The 22,721-nt window shown below is 41.1% G+C and overlaps 1 long non-coding RNA gene and 1 other non-coding gene across 3 annotated transcripts in view; one reads left to right on the forward strand and one right to left on the reverse strand.

Moving 5' to 3' along the window:
* Positions 1-10,282, reverse strand: part of LOC147752953 (uncharacterized) — a 19,141-nt gene extending 8,859 nt beyond the window's left edge. The window contains exon 1 of the long non-coding RNA XR_015312685.1: positions 7,507-10,282. This is a non-coding gene — a long non-coding RNA (uncharacterized LOC147752953). The remainder of the gene's footprint in view (positions 1-7,506) is intronic.
* LOC111264425 (MOB kinase activator 2) overlaps positions 1-22,721 on the forward strand; it is a 53,718-nt gene that overhangs the window by 24,995 nt on the left and 6,002 nt on the right. For both annotated transcript variants that reach the window (XR_002682855.2, XR_015312684.1), the window contains exon 3: positions 14,051-14,114. This is a non-coding gene — a transcript (MOB kinase activator 2). The remainder of the gene's footprint in view (positions 1-14,050; positions 14,115-22,721) is intronic.

The raw sequence follows: 22,721 nt of genomic DNA on the forward strand, positions 1-22,721 counted from the left end.
CTGCAATCACATTATAATTAACGGTTAAACGGCGCTTCTTTTGCCATTATATATATATATATATATATATATATATATATATGCACATAACAATAACGGCTTTGCTATAAAAGAACAATAATACTTAGGCAATAGATCTGTGGACGATGAAGCTGGAACAGCAATCACTGCAGGCCAACGGTGATGTTCTAAGTAGCTGGTTGTACCTTTGACACTAATTGATTTCTGCTATTGTAAGTTCGCTATATATTGCTACAATCTAAACACTAAGTTTCATGCTCAGTCAGCCTAATCGGACGTTGCACACCTGAAAGCAGGCCAGGGGCCTGCGTGGCTGCAGCTCAATTTACTGACGAACTCGAATTTCTCTTACGCGATTCTCCTAAAATAGTTCTATGATTAACCGAAATGAGTCCACAATTTCAACAAAATGTTAGTACGCGCAAATGATACTGACTACGCCTAGAGAGTGATTGGATTAGGTTTGGTCGTTTGCAGACAATGTGATGGTCAGCCAAAGCGGAATGGAAGACATCGGAGAAGATTATTCTAATGTTGGCCTCTGCTGCTGCCATAACTGAATGCCGAAGAAGTAATAACGCGTTTGATATGTTTTACATAGAGAAAAGAATGACAAGCAACCAATTGGAGAACATCTATTATGTTTTCCTGAGCATTGACTGCATCTGTCAGTCTGTTACTTTTGGCTACGTCCCATCAACTGGAGTCGATGTCATATCAAACATCGATGCGAAAGTACTGCAAAATCATCTTTTTATAGTTTATAGTTGATATATCGTAAAGCGGACGAGGTCTGTTTGTATCTACAACAGTTGTTTGTCTAATATAAACAGGCTAGCTCAAACATAAAAAAGATAAATATCATTATTTCATTACTTTTATTTCGTTCATTTATGTTCATTTTTATAATGATGCGGAACTTTGTACATTGCTAGATTTCAGCTGTTACCTAGAGAACATCAAGGCTGAAAAATCCCGGGTCGAACAGAGCGGGTAGATAGACCTGATAAATCATTGATAAACATTTGGTTTCTTGATGCGTGGCAATAGTATTGCAAAACAAGTAATGATAGATTCCGCTAAATCAACTATTCCGGACTGGATGTGCGACAAAGTTCTGTGGCAGTATGCCTGCCTAAAAACTTGAAGGACTCACTAACTTAACGCTGTATCTGCTTCGCCGTTAACTAATGTCATTATTTTACGCTCAACCTAACATAAACTATAGTTTACACCTACATTTGTCCCGTTGCAATTGCCCTAACCTACTTAACTCGCGACCGTTTTGTAGTTCTTTTATCAAACGGTTTTAACATAAACAAATTTGATAATTCGATTGTGGATTTCTATGATTACCCCATTGCCATTCCCTCGTCTTTCCCGATAGAGATCGACCGAGTTTGTACCTGCAAAGTCGACCTCCGACCGTGTACTAAGCCTTGTTTACGGTTATTCCCTGTCTGCGATTGTTATATTGTCCCAATTTCGATACTCTCTTTTATATGTTCGATTAAGGTGAATTTTAACCGTGCAAAAAGCACTCAGTCAAGGAATATGTCGAGCTGGTCCAGATTTTATCAATTATTCGACGAATTAAACTAATTACACTGGCCCATGGGACAAAGGAACTGCCCGTCCCCAAAGGTATTCGCTCACTTGGAAACAATGAAGCGATCTTGTTTTTCCTCACCAGCTGTGGGAAAAAGTCATCACTCTAGCTACCATGTCGCAAAGGAACGAAAAATTGAAAGTTACCCCCAAATCCACCGTTAAACTTATTACTGTATAGAGCTTTAGAGCACGCGTTTCTTGTGATGCACATTTACACGCTTGATAACATATCAGCATAGGCGGTGCTGGTCGCCGCTTGAATATTTCTAAATTGTAACCCGAATATTTATAAACATGAAAAATAAGAAAGAGTGCTGGCCTTTGTTTACAACCATTACTCTCTGTGGGGAACAACAGACTTTGTCTTTAGGGGGCTAAACAATATGCCCAATCGGCTAACTTTTCCGGCCAGACCGTAGGAGGAAACCCTGGCGGCTTATAGAAGATCGGCCCAATCCGCGACGCCTAAGGGGTCACTTTGAGTCGGATAAACTCGTGAACCTTAACGTTTAGTAGTTTACATGAATAAACAAATATCGTGTTGATTAGGGGAAGTGTAGGCGGGTGACGTGGCTTATGTAGCTACGAAATATAGCGCTTGGGCAGAGTTTCCGTGAAGACCACTGACAGCGTCTCAACGCGCTATCTTCAATTTGGTCCCACAATCGTGCTAATTGTCTATGCTGAGACACGATGAGAACTCTCGATGTTATGATATACCTATTTGTAAGACGACGTTAGGATGGGTTCCGGATGGTCAACTTTCTGAGCAAGAAACTGGAACAAAAACCTAATGCTCGTTCGATCATCTTTCGGCTGCCAAACTCCTGCTGCGTTTAACAATTATATCGTTGCCATAAACGAATGGCTTATTTATAGTCAGTGGAAAACTGGGCCAGCGAGTAGAAAAGATTGACAACTGAAAGTGACTGTGACTGAAACACTTTGCGCTCGTTTGAAATATATCTGACAGCATTTAAAATGGATACGTTCCTTTGAACACAGAAAACTCGAGGGTAACTACTAGTAATAATGGTACCATCTGCTTTTTAACGAATTATTAAGCAAAACTGTCGAAACGATGAACACATGTATCGGCCCTATATCCGTACAGGAAACAAACGCGGTTTAAATACATCACGACTAGCATAGAGCTGTGGGCAGAAACGAACACGACAATGATCAAGATTAATAAAACAAGATTAGTTCGGTAATGTTGCTTTATCAATTTACTGCACGATAATAACACTAACAACAACAAAAATATTACAAATTAATAGAACTAAGGAAAAGAATCGAAAAGTAGAGCTTCTTTATTCTCTTAATTACCGACAGAACACTATTTTCACGACAAACAATCTGCAGCTCATTGCTCCTTGAATAACGTCTGTTCGATACGTCGCTTCAGCTCGTACAAACGCTGAGCCGTTCAAATCGAAGTGGGGGTAGCATGTATGTCAGCCTAAACTCTGTTAAGATAACGCCCCCATAGGAAAAAATCGTCTCATCTCGATGAATGTTCGTAGAATGTGACTATACGTCGTTTTCTGCCCAACCACGACGCTCGTTGCGCCTTCGTATCGAGGCCATAAGCCAATGTCGGTTTATCTTTATGAATATATAGTAACTCATATAGAAGACAGTTTTTGCTGCCGACGAACGAGACGAACTGTGAAATACTTCATACGGAAACTAATCTGGCTTAAGGTTAATTATATATATGCTGCTATTTTGAGTTGTAAAGAAACTTAGCAAACGATTTTTATAGGGTATTATCAGCATAGAAAGAATGCATTATTATAGGCGGCTATTGGTGTTATTATTACACCATGGTGATTCTCGTGTGAAAGCGGACGCTGTATATGTTAACGTTATAATAAATAGGTAATGTTTACTGATTATATCTATAATAATAGGCGCTATGGAATTGGGGACAGGGCTTCTTCCTCATAGCTCCTGCAATGTATTTGCTCTGCACAGGCCATAGCTCTGTTCTGCTGGTGTTAAATATTTGCGATACGGCACGGAACGTGGCTGCCGACACCAGATTGATGGTGTCGATGGAATTGGCCTGTTTTACGTTAGCCACAAAGTGTGCCTGAACATAACAGGACCTGGCGAAAAATCAAGTGAAAGCTATTCTTTAAAAATCTAGTTTACTAGAGTAATAGAATTACCTGTTTAGCTATAAATTTACATATTGGACTATTGTTATAGCTGTATCCCTTCTTTCGAGGGCTCAAGATTATTTTTTTTTTCATTCAATTTGCACATATGCTCACTAGATGTCTACGGACTTATCATAGAGGCGCACCACATTATGAGAACGCAGTAACTATATATATATATATATATTATAATGAAGTTTCGGTTTTCTGGTTGATAAGGGCAGATGGAACTGCCTGTGTCCGCCAGCCGATAAACCATCTTATCAGACTGCGAGATTCTCAGGAGAGGTCACTTGCATACGCAACGAATTACTGCGATAAGACAAATACACTATTTATAATTGAAAGACCTTAACACAACTTATTATAACGCTACTGGCGAGTTGTCTGTGTATCGCCTTATTTTATCGCGGCTGTCATATTTATTACCGTTCTGCTTTGTTGGTACGGTTCTGCCATGCTGCGGGCGTCCCCAGCTGCGTTCCGCAACAAACAAAATCTCGTCACGATAAATTCGCTTAGTATGAACTTTTTCAAAGTCTACCATCGTCAAATTAATGTCACATGGTATTTTCCTACTCTTCAACTATTTACGGTCGAACAAGAGGACGGAATCGATGACAGGGCAATCAAATGACAAGTAAGTTGCCACATCTGCTACCACAGTGTTAGCATTTGCTATAACAGGCACAACAGAATGCCTAGGCACAAATAACCCCCCGACCAGTTGGTATGTCTGTCTCATCATTTCTGACCACCATTATTATATAATCTAATTATTGTACCTATAATTGTATATTGTGTAGTATTCCCCTGTCGGTTGCCGCTCGTCCCCCCGGCAGCTTTGCAGCTCGATTGTCCTTAGCAGTCCTCATAGCCTGAAGTAAAAGTGAATTGATCGCATGCATTATTCGAGAGTACACCGTTCTATTAGATGGTGTCTGTCTCTCTCTCACGTCTGTATACGGGCGTTGGGACAGCCGCGCGCCTTTCTCTCGCATCGTTCTCTGCAGCATCCCCACTGCATCACAATAATCATAATTATTAAGATCAGTATAGTGTTGTCTTCATTCACTCATTGGGGTAATAATAGTATGGTAGTCATTGCATCATTATGAACGCTGCCCATACGGCCAAGCGGTATTAGGTAGGCTCGTCGTAGCCGTTATTAGTGTAGCAGCGATGCGCATCTTCCGGATGGCCATTTCACTTCACATTTGAGATCTGACCGACCGAGTGGTGGGTGAATGATCCGATGATCCGACCATACAATGATCTTACCGAGGAGAAGCCATCGGACACTTAAATCCACTGTTGACTGGCTTCCTGATTGCTAACGTTGGCCCATCTGACCGCTAAAGCTGTGGCGACAGCATCGTTGTGTTGAATTAAGCTGAAGTTATTTTAGTGACGCGACGACCGACGATGCTATACGACTCGGACCTCGATGCCGGCGAAAGCGGGTCCGACGATACAATAGCACCGGCAGCGACACGACACGTTATACGAAATTGTTATAGAGTTGTTTCAGTGGTTGTAATTATGTATGCTTTGAGCATCCATTCGACTATAGTCCTAACGCGCCCTCCGCTTTCGGGGCTGGTAAAGCGATGCCCCCAGTTGCTGGAGTTATCTAACTTGGGAGCTTTTGTTCTTGTTATCGCTGCTTGTTGGCTCGTAATCCTGATCCCGCTGATTCGTCGGCCGTCGGTGTCGAGCGATCTTACTCTCAGAGGCAATAGTCATTAGCGGACAGACTAACGCAGATAGACGCGTCTAATGGAACGATACTACGTTGATTCATTGAGCTAATATTCGAATTGGTCGTAGTACATACCGCACTAGTGACTGCGCTCAAATAAAAACAACCTAAGTACATTACGAGATTGCAATAGATACTCGTTAACCGTAACCGCTTATTTAATCGCCGTTGGTAATTTTCGTTCGATGAAGAACTTCGAACTAGAATGACCACAAAATCTAACCCCGAACTATAACGTTTCTGTAAAAAGTGAATTAGTTTACTGCGGATCATTGCACGGTGTTGCCGTTGCGATGAAATTATTCACAGTAAAACAAAAATTAGCGATTCCTAGATATGAAACGTTGCGATAACTGGATCACGTGTGATGTCCCGTTTGCCCCTAGCTCATGGTTTACTTGTTTGTCATCTGTCTGACCGAACGCCTATTCACCCGCTTCATGTCCTATAGTTTCTACAGCTACTGAATAACGTGGCGACAGTTTACAATTTGTCAATGACGAAGCTTTATTTAATTTAAGCAGATTTAATTGCGTGGCCTAACGAAAAACAAATCTCGGAGTCCTATCTGTCCAGTTGTTGTCCTCAGTGTCGTCACATAGTTTTAGGTTCAACTCCATAACGACCTTCATGTAACAATCTGCTCACAGAATCGATACCAGTGCATTGATAGTGGAGCACAGAAACGATCATGAAGTTGTTCGATGGGGACCCTATATTAGAACGCAGCAGTAGTTCGCGTACGTCTATGAACGCTCACCTACGTAATACTGGATACGTGAATCGGCAAAGATTGCCCGCGGTGACTCATCCCAAAAAACCATAGCATATATACGTGGATGCTTAGAGAACATTTCGTAACACACACAGATCGTAACATGGAAGAAATTGTGTTACTGCTACTCTGCGTATCAGAAGCCTCTAGTTACTAAAAGCTCGTACACCCTCGTTTTAGACTAGAAATTTCCTCAGCCAGAAAGTTAGAAAGATGTCAGCCGGGTGGATGTTTGAAGCCCTGGGAGTGAGATAACCAATTAGGACGCACAGCTTAATTAATATAAAATATTCAGTCCTAATGATTTTGCTACCAATGCTGTTGGAAAGCTAATCGTTCGTACCAGTGCCAACTAGGGGATCCGCTTCGCTGATGAGGAGGCGGGAACGTTTAATCTTCTAGAATGAACAAATTGTGCATTACTAGAAAACTAACAATAATAGTTTACATACATATAAGCTGAAATTGCAGTCAAATTAAACATTTTCAAGCCGTTTAACATTTTTCGGCTCGATATTCTAGGGGTCCATTGACAAGCCGTTTTCGTGGTCCACTATAATTGCTCGAGGTTGAATTTATATATATATATATATGCATATGAGACGATTAAAGGCAGGTAGTTTTTTTTTTTGGTGTACTTAAATTTAGCTAATGTCAGTAGTAATTATTTGTGAAATTTCTTTGCTACTTTTAAATTTCCAAGTGAAACTACATGGTTCCTTTGAGTGGTTTGATTTAGCAACATTTTTAGGTCATACCCATAGTCCCCTGCATAAAATGGTGGCAAGTGACTCTACTTATAGTTGTAATGACTAATAACTCGGTGTCAGTATCGTACTTTAATTTTACAGGAATTCAACAATATTTTCTCTTGATGGAAAAATAATATGTTGTTTAGTTTAACCTCCACTGTATCAATGCGGTCGTACAGGAACACGTGTAGCATCTGTTGTTGTCAATATTAGCATAAAACATCCCCTTAACGCTATCTGGCGAAAAGGACGCTGACGTGGCAACTACCCTACACAATCGACATTCATCGATGTCATAGGAACTTTCCTTTGAAGCTCTGTCCTGGTGGGCTTAGTTCTCAACGACCGACCGGTTCAGCCTGTCTCGCCGTTTCATCCAACGATGGCATACCAAATCATTGCTTCCCAAAAGCTTACCTGTGTAAAAGAGGTGTCAGCAAAGAAACTGTTACTAGTCGTGTCGTCACCGACGCCACCCGGGATCTGTCAGCTGACGCACGCCAAAATGGACACTGCACGAAGCGGCTAATTTTAGCGATGCTTGCATCCAGCTGCATGTTTAATGTTTACTAGATTTCTTCCTCGTACGACCCGTTCGTCTGTTTAGCGGGAAAGAACGCCGATTTGGCGGTGCGGACAGAGCCAATCGATGTTGCTAACGATGACATCGACCACTAGAGAGAATTCCAACAAGACGAGCAATAGCAACAAATAAGCTCGCGGTCGTCTGTTCTTCGGCAAAAAAAAGTGGTAGCACTGAAAGCAAGCATACGGACTGCTTTGCGATAAAGTAAGGTTAATGATATGCTGATTTTTCCTTAAATGACCGAAATCGAGTCCGTATTTATCGTCAGTCGTCACTCTTTTAGTAAATCGTTTTGTTGCTAAATAGGTTCAGTAATGCTAGATATTGCATTCTCCGCGAGAGGTCGCTGTGTATAGGACGTAGGCTAAATTTCGAAAATGATTCGTACCGCGCTATAGACAAATTCAATAGAAACACTGCTGCTGGGAAGCGTCAACTCTTTGTAAAGACAATAGATAAAAGCTTGCCCCGTTTCTATTTTTGTTTGCGTACTTATTAATTCATTGCATTTTTCACTCCCACAATTACCGTACGAATAAGAGGACAGTAGATGTACGTGAATATCGTACAGCGTTAACTAGCTGTCAATATCTGTCGCCATAAATTTTCAAACCAGCAATACAATCGACCGGCAACTACACTGCTTCTCCGATAGCGATAACGCTCTAATGGTTGTTAGTGGAGTTACAAGACCACAAGATGTGATACGAAATATTCACACATATCACCATATCATTCCTGGCGCACTCGCGCGCCCATAACTAGAACGTCACGTTCATCGTACACACGATATCATACCACATAATTATATTACTGTAGAATATCATAAAGCCTGGGATATGGACATCCCGTTCAGCCGCCCCTCCCTGCACGTACGCATACAAGAAGGACAAACCCGTAACATAATCGAAAACAATAGCATTGAACTTATGGTAATTGTATATGGTATATTGTATATGGTAATTGTATCTTCGGTGATTTGTTTGATTTTCGAGCAAAAAAGATTTCGCGCATACGCAGCAAAAATTATCATTATTGTATATGGCCACTGGCGTGATGGGTATGCGTGTTGACGATGGTAGAGGCGGCGATTCCTCAACTGCATCTCGTGTGCTTGATGCCGCATGTGTCTGGCCGTGCGTGCGTGCGTGTGTGTGTGTGTGTGAGTGAACAACAGGATTATAGAAGCACGAAGAATTATAGCAACGCGATCCGGAAGGATAACAAGCATGCTTATTGGCCTGATGGCTGATGGAAAGATGTTCGTGAAGGAACGGGCAAAGGTGCGGAAGATTTCCTCTTGGAAGCGGATCCTGGATGACATTGTTGCGATTAGATTGGAAATACTTGCGAATAGATTAGCTGGTACTAGCACGAGGGGTTAAATGTACAGCTGATATCGCAGAAGCAGTAAAGCAAGTAATGATTAATAATAGACAACTCCTAGTGCGTTTGTGGTCATGTAAATTGGGCCTGTTCTGTGTATTTTGGACGTCCGTACGACGTACGGCATGCGAATTGAGTATATATATATATAGTACTAGTGGTGATCCTCTAGTGGCTGCCAGAGGATCAAACTATTTAGTGATCCATTATAAATATGTAGAGACGAAACGAATATAATAAACTAAAAAAAAGGCGTCGTTACTCACTCTTTAGTTTTCCTTATTTCTATGATGTGTCAAAACTCCATGTGTTAAAATTGGCTATGCCCACAAGGGACGTCCATCGACTGCAATAGAATATCATTTACCCTACCCTTCCATTAATGTTTCGATAATTCTGAATAAGATAACGGGCATAAGTGTCTCGGTATGTTATCAATTGTAAACAATCATTGAATTCATTAAGCAATAACTACGTGAAAGTAATATCAGGTTATGTCCTGTAGGTTATTATAAGCTGTATTGTTTGTATATTTAAAGGTAAAGGGTGGCCTTTACTGTGTCCAAATGAAGCTACGTCAAATGCATGGAAAGTAATGGATAAGCAGACACACAGTCAATAATAATGGATTACGCAAGAGTTCTTGTGACGACTGCCGTTCTGAGAATTTCTACTCATCATATCCTTTGTCTGGGTAACGAGTAGAGACATCTTGATAATGATCGTAACATTTATTCATAATGACTATGATGCATACTCTTTTTACGGCTTCATAACAGTTTTTTACTCTTCACGAAACTCGGACAATAGTCTTAGCTATACGTGCGTTCGTATGACTCTGTGAGTAGCCGCGCCATACTTTTCCCTATCTGAAAATTGAATGTAACGTGCGTAGATAGTCACCCACTGGTTCAACCGAAGGTTTTCCTCTGAGGAGTTAAATGTCCCGTAATTTTACAGTCCGTATATGGTGGCGTACCGATATGAAATAATTATACGTTACACTCCCATGGCACAGTGCTGTATACCAATGCCAACCATTGAAAGGCCCTACGGTCGTAATGGCTTTTAAGCTAGGTTAGTACCAATCAAAATAAACGTAAACAATGATAAACATGTAATATAGTGTTTCTTTCTCGAGTTCGAAGAAAAAACGGGAACATACGCGAAGTAAGGGGGACGTATTTACAAAAAGAGGAGACCTTTAATTTTTTCATTATCATCAAGGCGAACGTGTGTTTTTTGTCGATCTATGAGAACGTTCCGAAGGTCTTCCTTCTCCACGGACGCTGTCTATAGAAAAGGGTTTTTCTTCAGACATCTAACCCAGTCGCAACGTGAGATAGCACAAACTGCGCAGTTAATACCTTCAAGCTAACAGCGTCAGTCTCACACCTTCGCTTCTTTAGGCAAAAATCCATCTAACGAAAACATAGAACTGTTACTTCTGAGCGGATTTTTTCGGTCCTCACTTGCCTTGAACGATTCAATGGTGACCTAACCTAATTGACGGTCATTGCTGACTGCGCGCTAAACAGGTTATCGATTGCAACCTTGATTCTATTTTAAATTGTGTGCCGGCATTGTAGAGATTTAGTTTCGTGGATAGATATTTGCTTGTATACTCTATTCATTTATACAATAACATAGGCAAACCCCTGTTGAACAACTATAAAGTTCATGAGTTATTGCACTCAAAATGTCCACTTACTTACATAGGTGCAGTTGGCGTAAATGAAGGCTGTCACAGCAGGGGTGTGGCAGTAGAAACAACGAGGCAACAGCAGCAAAAGTCGAAATAGAACGAAACGATCATCTCCGAACCGTGTTGACAATGCTCTATTGAAAAAAACCCGTAGGGTGCGCGCAGGCTTTGCTCTCAACGATAGCAGGCCGTTTACTATATTGCCCAGCACACAGCTGTTGCCACTGCCACGTTGAGGAATAATAACACAATATGGTACGGGTAAAGAAAATGAACTGAGTCATTAAATAGCGCTTTAAGGTGAAAACAAGCCAGTCGAGAATGAAGATGGCTACATTGAAGACGGTGCGCTTCATCTTAATGGTACGATCATATGGCTCTGATCATGCGAAAACGCCAACTTGTTGGAATAAGTTTCCAATTTGCATGAATATTTTTTCGTAGAAAGATATTGGTAACGCTAGTTAAACGATCGGCAATTTCAGCGACTACTGATATGATTATAATAATACTGTGACAGATACATACGTATATAGAAACTATGGGATGCAAAGTTACTTTGGCTTGTGTTGAATTCACCTTCGATCAGCATCGGACTAGTCAAGCTCGACTCACATTATAGACGTGCCACGTGGAACGAGACTAGAAGTGGCCGAACCTTTTCTTTGGGACAGTCCTTTTACTCAAAGCGCCGTGTAGCTCCATATGGCGGAAACTACAGCTGGAACTGTTGAAAATCTTTCAAGTTTGACACAGGCGACGCTCTGTGTCGATGAGTAATGGAACAGTTGCAACATGTTGGGAACAAAAGAATCGCAGCGGTTAAATGTGGCTGTCAATGTTTCCGCTTTCAACATTCAAAGCTCACCTTTGGCCTATCGCCTAATTCAATTGTAGGATGATTGAAATAATGTTCACAAAATATACAGAGCTACTAGCCATTTAACCTTAAATAGAATGAATGGTTTTCATTTACATTCGGGCACCATACGACCTGTCGAGTGCTTCGTCTTGACGAATGCCTTAACTTCTCGCCGAAATGTCTGCCTCGAAAGCACAAGCTACCATAGAGAACTACCTGTATTAATTAAATTAGTAACAACACATTAAACAATGGCATTGTTTGATCGACAGTTGTCTGATATCTGCAGCACAGTGCCCATTATACTGATTACCCAGAAGAAACACATATTGATAAGAACAGATTCCGTTGCTGGCAGTAAGGACTGGGAGCGCTGCGACGAATCGTAAAGCGAAACAGCCACAAAACAAAAAAGAAACTCCATATTTGTATCACTACTGCCATTACTAATAGTCGTTGCCAATTGCTACCGCAGCGCTTCGATAGAACAATGTATAACGCGAAGCAACGTACCGACCCCGATGACAAACAAAGCGTACAGAGAAAGTCATCAAAATAGCTATCAAATAATGGGATATTTGTCCGATACACAGTCTTGTCTATTTTCAGATGATTTTTTTGCATTCCCTCGATGTGTTTCAATGTTATTCAGAGCTATTTACCACTCACCGCTTGCCCCGCTGGCTCGGCAACAACGTAAAGTCTCACGCGTTCTATATTGATGGCAGGTCCCGCCGATTCCCAACGAATATCCGTCAGAAAACGGCAAGGTTAGAATTCCGTAGTAGGCATACGTGTCTATCCTACACTACGCCATGTTATGGAAGAATTCACTTTGGAATAAATTTTACGCAGCTGCATCTACAGAAATAACGATAGTAATAGTAGAAATTATCGTGTTGAATCTTCTGGTCATTTATAACCTTTGATTACCTAACCTGCCCTTATGCGACTGATATTTTCGCGCATTAGCCCCTGTAGAGAAATGTCGCAGAAGAGACGTAGAGTTTTGGTGGTCAGTCATAGACTTGTTGGCGTAAATTCACTGCCTGTCGTACGATTTGTTAAATGACTGACAACATGTAAAAATTGTTGATAGGCGTTATGATTCATATACGATACATTTATATACGATACTGTATACGAACATTAGTGCTCTATGAGGGCTTTCTTCCCAACTTTAAAAGACCCTGGTGTGTCGGTCAACCATCGGGAGTCACTAGCCAGCTGTTTATGGGGAAGAAACTTAAGATTAACGACGAACCTATCGAGCGATGATGATTCGGCAGCTCACATCGAAACCCGGCTGGACTCCCTCGTGTCGAGCGCCCATGCTTAGCGCAATAAAGCTCAACAAGATAAGTTAGTGCCCTCTGAAGGCGCTGTGTAGAGCAGGCGACCATACAATCAGCACCAGAAATTCCGGCTGGACGTGCACGTATTACGTACGTACAGTTAATTTTCAGAATCTGAGCGTGTCTTTCGTCACGCTTTCCAGCGAACAAGGGTCTAGGTTAGGACGACATGCCTATGTAAACAAGACTAAACGAGGCTAAATAGCACACAATGGCCTATATTAAGTTAACAACTCATACGCATGTAAATATCGAGTGATCATTTCCATAGGATAACTAGTTTTGAATAATAATTGTCCTATATAATTGTATGTATATATAATATATAGATATAATTATACTTCACAGATTTTTTTGTTGGATAAGTAGGTGGGTAGTAGTAAGGTTGGACAGCATTTCGTACTCAACAGCGCGAAGAAGAAGATATCCTAAGGTCATTTTTGATCGAGTGTCATTGAAGGCTAGATGAATTCATGGTTAGTTTTCTGAGAAAATATATGAAAACTTAGTTAGTTCTTTCTCATGCAGAGAACTGAAGTTATTCGAATGGCCCAAAGTCAAAGGATTGCCTCATTCGGCAGCATCTAGCATAGACATCATGCGCAGACACTTTTGATAGCTTTTGATTGATTTCGAGAAATTAGTGAGAAATTGTTATAAAATCCATAGAAGTGCCAGTTCTAGCGGACGTGCACCGTGGCAATCAAATTCTGATTAGATACCTCATCAACTACTCGACATTAGTCACCCAACGACCATTGCGTTACGTCTCATGCAATGCCCCATTGCACCAGTCACGTTGTGGCCTGCCAAATTGTAGGACAGCACCCGTTTCCATGTGAACTTTTTCCGAGACTGTTTCATGCAGTTGGCCGAGCTCGGAGGAGAAGGAGGCCGGTATTCATTCAAGTTCATTCAGTAGTAGTAGTAGCAATAATAATACCTTTATGATCTCATAAATGCCGAATACGTTTTATCCCACGGATAGGTCAGCAAATTTCGAATCGGCGTGATTGATCCGTTATGAAAAATATTCAAGTAATTGGCTTTCATTCTGTTTTGATTAGACGGTGTTCGCGCGGACCATTACTGCCAACAGTCCCCCCAGCAAGAAGAGCTGAGTAACGGAAGGTAAGTAACCTGTGGATAGCTAATTTCATGTTTGCTAAAGTACATACTCGCATAGTGAAAATGAAACACAGACGTATGATTATTATTGTACGAGATCCAGGTCCTGTTTAGGCTGCACTTCGGACGAACCTTTAGGTGTTTGTGTATGAGGGTCTACATTTGCGTTTCTACCGTCGGTTACAGCAGAATTCATAATACTGTGACTACCAGCAAAAAGGTAGATGTAATCTGTAACGCAGCTAACACTGAACGCCCCATTGGTATTGCTGAAATTCTAAGCGTTGCAACAAAGCGAAATAATACGGGTAACCTATGTATTACTGTCCAATTTCATTTCGCGGCCAAAATGGCCTGTTTATTTTATAGGAAAAGTATTTATCCATAAGACACGAAGCGTAGGATAAGCTATCAATTGAGTGTCTGTCACTCACTATATGCTATGAGTACTATTCTTCTCATATTAAAAAAAAAAAAAAAAAAAAGATTATATCGTTCTTTAACATTAACGATTGATTTTTTTCACAAGAAAATACGAAATAATTGCACTAATACATTTGTAAAGTCACTTTAATTGAAGTGGAGGAACGAATGAGCTTTCAGTCACAGGCTGACCTTGACGCACGTGGGCCTGATTTCACCAGCGCTGCCTGGGAACCTCAGGTATAGAGAATAAACAGTTCGAACCTGCCAAAAGGGTTAGCAAAATGGATCTTGCCCTGCGTCTATCAATGCAGGGAATCTAAACGAGGCGAAGTCAGGCATCGGCAAATCGCTTCTGGCTAACTGAACAAAAGCGCATAGCATCCTTAAGGCACTGACAAATGCACATGGTACTTCTTACGAAGATCCGCCTCGATGGTCGTAGACATGCGAATATAACAGAGAAGAATCTGGCGGGAGAGTAATCATTTTTCTCACTGGCCTTTGAGGAGTTTCTTTTTTATCTGAGCCGATTTCGTATATCAGCTTTCCCACAGTATATAGGGGCACTTCAATGGATATTATGATTCAACATACGCCCTACATGGGATTGAAGAAACCGAATGCGGCGGACAGCTTGATGCCTTTTTGACGGAAGAGAGACAAGTCCTGCTGTAGAATGTCCCCAAAAAAAACGCGCTTCCAATCACTGCACGAATTTTGCCCAACTACTTCGCGTTATTGCTATTATTGTAAGATGACCGCAAGCAGAGATCAGTAGGATATTATATTGAAAAAAAAAAAAAAGAAAATGGCAATGAACATCAGTCCGATTAGCTAGAAAACGTTTTTATGCCATGTATATTTTTATCCAACGTTTCGTTGGTGCATAGCTTCTAACAAAAAACTTGTCGACCACCTTTCCATCTATTGATTCTGACGAGGCGGACCTCAGTAGAGGTTCAGTAAATGGGATCTTCGTATTTTTTCCGTGCTGCGTAATCATTCTCGGATTAAACAGCAATGTATTTTCGTTGCATCTCCTTAGTGATATATTAGCCCTTCTCCCAAGAAATCCTTAGAGGAAGCTAACTCAAACCAAGTGCACCGTTTATACTACCGTACTACTATGGATTTGCCTAGACAGAGCATGACCTATAGACTAATATAGAAAAATATACAAGGTGATCTAGGTGATTAAGAACGGGATATGCCTAATGTACTGATCCACATTTATCCAGTCTGACAAATTTCCTGAATCAACTGAAGGGGCAAATTCATCTAAGTTTTATTCGATTATTTTTTTGTACGTAATATCATACCGTCACATGTACACCCTTCAATGGAAAGCATATGGATAACAGTCTAATGTCCTAGTTTCATCGGTAATGGTAGTTCCAACGAAAAATTACTAATCATTACATAACTATAGGCTATTACACTATAGCGTGAGGTTTTCTTTTTTACTAAAGCGACGTTTATCTCAGCCGGTCCACGGGGGCTCATAATAGCACTCTCAAGTTTTGCAATGCAAATAATGAGAAACCCAAAGAAACTACTACCAGTATATATATACGTACATATATATATATGGTCAGTTCGCTAGAAAAGTGGTCTCATATGATTGGTTACGGTGGCCAAGCGTAAGATACGATTGTTGCGAAACAGCCAGCCCGTGCGCGGGGAACAAATCTTCCTACGATTACTACGATCGAATTGCACTAAATAGGAGCAACGATCAGCCGAAACCTGCCAGGCGACCCCGTTGCTTCTAATAGAATTACTGATACGTGAATCGATGCGTGTGGCATAAATCTGTTCCGATATGAGGTGCTCCGAGGACTTTTAGTCACTCACATTTTTTGGGCAACACTTCGACTCTGCGATATTTGTTATAGCAATTACCAGCAAAAAAAAAAAGCCTATTTTCTTTTTGGTGCCTCTAGCACTAGTGAGTTCCAAACGAGTTTGTCAATGCTCCATTGTTTAATAGCTTCTGTTAAGTGTATGTAGGTGATGATGTCTATTATATGTGTCATAGTAGTATATGGTCAATGCTTTAATGGACTGCGTTTTTCCTCTTTGTTACACACGAGTAGAAACAAAGGTGGTCGTTAACAAGGCTTAAGCGACATCTGAATAGAATCTGTATTTTCGTTAATGTTTAGTGATCGACGATCTGGACCTGTTGACGTTGTTCTATATGATTTATTAGAGAAAGAAGATGTTTATAGAATTATTAAACGATTCTAAGACTCCAGTACTGCGAAAAGACACTTGTTTTATGATAAAGAGATTTGCTGATGCAAACCAATCTCCCGACGCGCAGTGAACTTCAAGGCCTTTAGTCGTTGTAAGTTCGTCCGGCCGTTCGCAAGAGAGTGCTATTGCGGCCATCGATATGACTCGTCGTTATGACGTCCCTCTTGACACAGGTACACAGCCATTGCATCAGCACACGCGATTCGACCACATGTTAAAGGTCGCTAAGTAATAAGGGTTCCGCTTATACCTAATGTGTACGTTTTCCTTTTGAATGGGCCCTGAAGTTTTCGGACAACTAACAAACAGCTCCTTCAATTAATTGAGCCGACAGCTATTTTCCTAAAGTATTCCAGTTATCATTTCGATGTCGTACCATGACGTCCTGTGAGAGACGCAACCGTTCGGCTATTATCGTAGTATGTCTCAAAGAAGACTATGCCACATGGTATCTACTGCAAGGCAGACAATTTATTCGAGCATTGCCCTGCCCCCGTCGGCGGAGATGCTATTAAGTAGCAACCACTGTTGTTCGCCTGGGTCGTGGCCTTCGGCCTGTTCGTAGCGCTAGGTCTCGTGGACGTCATACGGTCGACCGGCGCTAATATTTGGCGATAGGCTTCTCGAGTTAAGGCCGAGGTGATGACAGCGTTCACTGTGCCGTAGCTCACCTGGCGAGAATGTCACTGGAATCAGCAAAGCGTGGCGAATCTAACAAAACGAATATTCTAGGCCCAGCTGATATCAGGATAGCACCAGCGTCAGCAGCAGAGTAACAGGTAGAGAAGCACGGCGTCGGTTTCCATTGTACAATTTCAACTCGAACGGCAATAAAAAAAAACAGGCCAATTCGAATAAATTGGCTGGTTAGGCAATTTAGTTGGCATTGTTTGTATGTACTATTTATTAATGCCATCTGGAGGTGGCGATAGACGATAGCCGAAAACGCAAGATTTTGTATACTATGCATGTTTTTCTATCAAAAATATTGATTTATTCATTCATTCACGTAGACATACAACTTTGTGGTATGAACAGTGTCCGCGTTATAAAGCGAGGCTAAAAAGCATATGATACGGACATAAGGATAAAGTAACTTGCAGGCATCCGCTAAATACGCATAAGCAGCAAAAACGCTGACGATTCGTGTAGAAAAAACTGGGACATTGCTGTTAACTTGTGTGGAAGCGTAAAACTTCGTGTGGAAGTGAAGAAAATACTTATGCATCCCTGAGTACGTTTACAACTTATTGGACTATTGCGATATTGTTGTCACCCATTGAAAAAGATAGGCTCTGACACAACAGTCTGTATCTTGCCATTAGTTTATTTGACTATGCAAAACACCGTTTTCCTTACCAGAGATGTGTATATGAGAGAAATATATCAATCCATTAAAGATACTTTGAAGATAATTGTTTATATTATGTGTATGTGAAGATCTCCTATATGCTTATCTAATTGTTTCGATCTTCATTGTCTCCTAGTAACCATTAGATTAATTAGCATTTAATCGATTAATACGTCTCTGAGCCCGCCTTCGATTTCGAGCATTTTCAACGCATTAATTTTACATCAAAAACAAATCATCGTTTACAATTAATGTTCGACACGAAAAAACAACATGTCGAAGCCCATTGGACTTGTGCAATATTTCATACTATGTGGATACGCAAAATAACATACTATCATCAATCATAATGATGCATCGTAAGTATCACTCTTATAACTATTATCATGGACATTTTTTCAAAAGAAAAAAAGAACGCGACGAAAGGAACTTCGACAAACCCCTAATCCAAAACATACGTATAGCCCGCTGGCGCCGGCGGCCCAACCGCCGGCCAGCGTTCCTCTCACAATAAACACGCCCATGTGTTTTTTTTTATTTAGCTAGAACACGGTCGTCGGCTTTTCGTTTATTACTAGTATCCGCGACGTTTCCATTAACGCTTTCAAAAGCCCGCGCCGCGCCGCGCCGCGTCAGTAAGAAGGCTACGAAATTTCAAAATGAAAACGCTTATTTGCCCGCAATATGCGACAAACTGGATTCCAATTGCCGTTGTTTCGCTAGAGCATCGTCTTTTCATAAATTTTATTCAACGGCGGCGTCACTTCCTCCGTGGTCCGTTCGTGGCCAGTCAGACAGAGCATCCGAAGTGATATTTCTAGTTATATTTATTGAATAATAGATCTGGCGTAAAAGGCAAGGGCAGAAGACCGTTCCTCTTCTCTGCCGCAGCCGTTGTTGCGGTCGCGACTTCGAAATGACTACTACTACTACTGTTCGACTATACCCTCTGAGCTATGCCAATTAGCGGAAAGTATAAGAGAGCGTAACGAAAGTGACGCCGAATCCGAACTCGAGCAGCGGAATCCTGCTGGTAGGCGACCGACAAACTATCCAAGCTGCTGAATTCAGCCCCGTCCATTTATCGTTTTTGACAAATCGAGCATGGGAAGGAAAAATTAAATTCCTTGTCCTCGTGTCCGACTCGTAAATATACTATGCACGCGGCGTAAGGGGCGTGTGTTTGTCGGTGAAAAAAAAGAATAGTCTGAGCAAGTAAATGAACAGACAAACGGCGAACGAGTAGCCAATGAAAGAGATACCTTTTTACTCCGCCTAAGAACGACCCGATCGGTGAGAAATGGCCATCCTGGAGGCATATCTATTATAAAGACCGACCTTCTTCTTTCTTCAGTTTCCACCGGAAAACATTCTGCATTGCGACTGTTTTTTTGCTTAACTTATTCAATAATCGAAAATGTTTGCGTCTGATGCACCTCCTATTCTATTATATCTCGGACTGCCTGCCGCACATATATACACATATATATATATATATATATATGGTAGACACGAAAACGATGTATCTAGCACCTAATATCTGCTATATATCATTGCAATCATAGAATTTTCGTATGTGGGACGCATATGTTATACATCTCAGATAGCAGATTAGAGCACATACATACTTTTATTTGGCTTCTATGTAATGTGAGAAATATATTTAGATATTTCTATACGTATGATCCGTGGTATTGCACTGGAATCTACCACCCTCCGTGCAGACGTTATATCGAAACTCTCAGCAGCCGCATCTATTACCAAGTATTAAGGCTAAAAGCTGTATAGTTTATTTTATCTAAAACAAGCCAACGATAATAGTCCCTCATTAACGGAGAACCGCCAGGTGCATGGCGCTATGTTTTGCCAGACAAATGATCCAACTTCCCCTGCACCAAGCGACAAAATCTTGCCTGCTTTACGGCAGTCTTATTTCCTTCCATTTTTTGCTTGTTAATAACGTTATGAGATGTTAGTAGATCTGATAATAGGATATAGATCTAGAAATAGATGTAGTTCAGTGTCGCCACTAGAGGTATACGTTTTTATGATTGGAAACAAAATTTTTTATGATTGGAACAAGTGTGACCCTTGTGAGAACTACTAGAAAACAATCGTGCGTGTAGGAAAGGCGGCGAGTGACAAAAATAGGTTTACATTCAAAGCTGGATAGGGGACGCCGGTGCAAAGAGTTAATAAAGGACTGATGCCTAAATTAAGCTTAAAGTACGAGTGAAGTCTATCGAAACAAGATACTAAATGATTACAATCCAAGAGACATATTGGCAGTGCATTGATCCATGTTTGCGTTTTCTTTTACTCTCTTCTGTAGAAACGTAGACTCTTATTATTTGCTCAGATAGCTTATTTTACCTAATGTTATCACCTAGATAGAGTCAACAAAGGATCGTTTTCCTGTTAAACATACGTGTATGCATATTTAGATATATACCATATACATCCAATAATAGTATCCGAAATCAGTAAACGTTTCGCCAAACAAATCTCGTATGTGATGTTTCCTATAATTCAGTCCTCCGTTTACCTTCACTAGAATACATACGAGTACACCCAGAAGGACGTAAAGCGACAGCTAAACAACGACAGAATGGAAAACACTTTCGCGGCTCGATGCCAGCAGATTTTATCTCCAACTGCTAAATTCAACAATAAACGTAGCGACCATATATTTAGTATAACCTTAGGTTAATTAGCCTGCCGCTACTGTCACATCCAAACGTATAGTTTCTTCTCGGAATGGCACAGGAAAGTTTTTCTGCTACCGTTTCCTGCTTAAAGTCACAAAAACAAGTGTGGCAAATAATGCATATGACCAATAACAAGGAAATGACGCCGATCCGCTGCTAGCGGTTCTTATTGCTGCGGCCATTGGCGCCCAGCACTAAGAGCGTCCCTTGAAACAATTCCCGAGGAGTTTTACGTATTTTGGCATCCGCAAACGGCAATATCGCCGCGCTTGCCATTGCTATTACATATACGAAGTCGATGAGGAACGTAGGAGTTCGAAAAACAAAAGATGAGACTTTTCAAAAGAAGAAAGGCTTTTGCGTGTCAGCGCACTTCGCATGGCGCTGGAAGGTGGACAGGACCAGCGAACAAATCAACCTTCCTTAGTATCATACTATTACATAAGTTTTTTTTTCTTTCGGTGGCTACAGCTCCGTCAGAGAGATAGAGAAAGAAAAAGCTAACGCTTTTCTTAGCGCCTATTAACTTCCATGTTATCGTCAGTTTCAAAAAATGAAAGCGAAAAGGAAGTGGCCGAGAAGTATAGACAAAACCACAGTCAAAGGTGTTTTATATATCTATATATAGATGTATTTATTGTGTATAGTATCTGTGAAGCTCAGATGCGGTCGCATGTGCATTTTGCTGCTGCTACTTAGTTTGAACATTGTTGTCTTACATTGTTGCGGATAGACATTTACGGTGCTTGACAAAGAGAAGATAACGGGCAAAAACGAGGGAGGAGTAGGCTGAGGTGGTAACGGTAACAGCAGCAGCTGGACTCTCCAAGATGATACCTGCAAACTATTCTATCTATTGCGTTATTATCTGATCGTCGCTACTGCCCCTGCTTTCATCGGCATATGCTGCAGTTCGTAGTAAAGCAGTGTGTGAGGCACGTCTTACCGGTCAGACCAGCTGGCCTGCGCGCCCACTGCCGAACATGGCACAGCTGCGAGACTACCCATAGAAGTTAACGCGATGCGAAGAAGATGTTGGTTCGCTCGGTCAACCTTTTGTGACTGGCGTTAATAATACTGACGGTCGACTTAATGTTAGTTGATCCTGATTTAAGACCCTTGGTCACAGCAGTTAGCGAACGTTTTTTCGTCCGACTTATAGCTCATTCCGGTCCGCATTTGCCACAATTGCATCATTCGGGATCGTTGGCAAAACGGTGGGCCAAGGTTACAAAAAGACTTAACAAACAGTTATTTCTTCTCAGCACCAAATCAGCGACGCCTAATCAACGCATGACGTGACGCCTGCGAAATAAGTGTGGATACAAAGAAACGCCATGAGGGAAATCAAGATGCAACATTTCGCATGTATTTGTCTCGTTTCATAATTAGATGCGCGAAAAACTTGATTAACGAGTAATAGGTAAGTTTAGTTAAACACGGTAGAGCGTATAGCACTTGCTGGAACTTATCGTTGTATAACAATTATGTCACCGACAAGGAAGTTAGATGCCAAAATGTCACACCCAGGGATATTACTTGATAAAGGTATGCACAGAGCATGTACCTACTAAATAGCTAGGGTGAAAACATTTGTACGAAGAATACAAACGTTTGCTTTCTGACCTTTCGCAATTTAACGGAAAATACAGTACTGTTTATACATATCCTGGTCGCATTGTTTGAACCGGGTTTAAACTACCCAAACTATGGCACAAATTTAACGTTGATCTGCTACTGGTAGCCCACGACTGTCAAAGAGTACTTCGCAGTACGAAGCAAGTGAAACGAGTAGTGTTTATATGGAATGTATCTATATTTACTAGTTTCGCTAGGATAGTCATTTTCGCTAGGAGCGATGTAAAG

The sequence above is a fragment of the Varroa jacobsoni genome, unplaced genomic scaffold, assembly GCF_002532875.2.
Source record: "Varroa jacobsoni isolate VJ856 unplaced genomic scaffold, vjacob_1.0 scaffold_858, whole genome shotgun sequence".
NCBI lineage: Eukaryota > Metazoa > Arthropoda > Arachnida > Mesostigmata > Varroidae > Varroa > Varroa jacobsoni.